At 44.0% G+C, this 1719-nt stretch overlaps 1 long non-coding RNA gene across 1 annotated transcript in view; it reads left to right on the top strand.

Moving 5' to 3' along the window:
• Nucleotides 1-677: 677 nt before the first annotated feature.
• The window catches only part of LOC138174835 (uncharacterized), a 5574-nt gene continuing 4532 nt past the window's right edge, over nucleotides 678-1719 (top strand). The window contains exon 1 of the long non-coding RNA XR_011171827.1: nucleotides 678-811. This is a non-coding gene — a long non-coding RNA (uncharacterized lncRNA). The remainder of the gene's footprint in view (nucleotides 812-1719) is intronic.

Raw genomic sequence — 1719 nt, forward strand, 5'->3', positions numbered from 1 at the left:
GTGTCCAAGGAGAGGAGAGAGGAGAGGTTTCAGTAAGGCCAGTCATTTTATTTCTCTAGGTCTTGGCTTCCTTTGTAAAATAAGGAGGTTGGACTAGGTCACCTATAAGGAGTCTTCAAGCTGTGACATTCTATAATTCCATGACTCTGCATCTTTGTTCTGATTCTCTCGGGTCTGGAATACAATCAGCAGAAGTCTAAGTCCCAGAATAGTCCATAAATGTTCCTTTGGCTCTTTCTATAGAGGGATGAATTTTTATTGGCAAATCCTGGAGGTAGAAGTGAGTTTTGGGGGTTTGTGCAGCCCTAGACAATTTGGAATTTTGAGTGCCGGACCCCTGATGACTGTGGGTGGCACTATGGTGGGGACACATCCTATGCCTTGGACAGAATCCTTTGCACCCTTCCTCAGGCCTCTTCCTCTAGTTCTTTTATAGAATTCACGTCCCTTATTTTTCTCTGCGGCTGGCACTGGTGCCATAAATATTCGCCTTCATTTTGCAGCTGACATCCTGTAGCCATCTCTGTCCACAGATAGTATCTGGCCCCGAATCCATCCAGGATGGGACTTACACACGCCCTTGCAATGGGGCCAGGCCTGGGACTGTGAAGAACATCATGTGCCTGGCCCCAGATCTAAAAATAATCCACTCACTAAACTGAACCAGCCTCCTTCATCCAGAAAGGTCTGAAGCACCAAACATGAGGTTTCCGATGGCTCGTCAGCAGACACATAGACAAACACTGTTTACAGTAATCCAGTGAATCTTCTCTAGAAAGACAGACACATGCTTTATACCAACCACTTAGAGGTAAGATGGAAAGCATAGGGAAGTGGGCCAGGTGTGGATCAGCCAAAAAATGATAGCAAAAGAAACACATGATGATGGACTTCTGTTCATCTTCATTTCGGATGACAGGAAAGGAGAAGCAGAGGAAATGCTGATAAAGCCAGTCTCTTTTGAACTGGTTCTAATGTCTCATATTTGAAAGTTCAGTCTGAAAGGCATTGCTTCCTTTGTGTACAATGACATAAGGCTGGTTATAGCATTATGGGGATAACCAATGAAAGTTTGAGAAGTTTTGGTCATCTTAGACCTACTCTAGCTTGGTTATGTATGAGTTTGTGTGTGCAAATTGGGTGGTGCAGTTAATGAGATCATATACATGCAAAGGCAGAATGGAGTGGGAAATAGTAAGTCTGCCTTGGAGTTAGAAAGTCCAGCCTCTGATGTATGGGCTGTGTGACCCGGACACAGGGTAAGTGAGTAAGTAACATAATCTCTCAGTTCCCCCAGACAACTCTCTCTTTCCCTTTTCTCTCTTCCTCCTCTCTCTGCCTCCCTCCCTCTCTCTCTCTTTCTCCCTCCTTCCCCCTTCCTCTCTCCAGTTGGGGTTAAGTGACTCATACAGCTAGTAGGTGTCTGAGGCTGCATTTGAACTCAGGTCCTCCTGACTCTAGGACTGGTGCTCTAGCTCCAGGCCTGGTACCACAAAGTTGTCCTTAACTTTCTAAGACTTAAAAATTGCAAAGCAGTTCTGAATATGTTTTGGTAAAAGAAATTCCTTCTTCCAATGAAATCAGTTAATTCTTTTTTTTTTTTTAATATGCTTACCAAAAGCAACATCTAATGGGAAGAATGCTAACTTTGGAGTTAGGAAGACCTAGAGTAGTTAAATCTCTCTCTCTCTCTCTCTCTCTCTCTCTCTCTCTCTCTCT

Source organism: Petaurus breviceps, unplaced genomic scaffold (genome assembly GCF_028583685.1).
Source record: "Petaurus breviceps papuanus isolate PSGF00001 unplaced genomic scaffold, PetGlider_PUasm1.0 76, whole genome shotgun sequence".
Taxonomy (NCBI): Eukaryota; Metazoa; Chordata; class Mammalia; order Diprotodontia; family Petauridae; genus Petaurus; species Petaurus breviceps.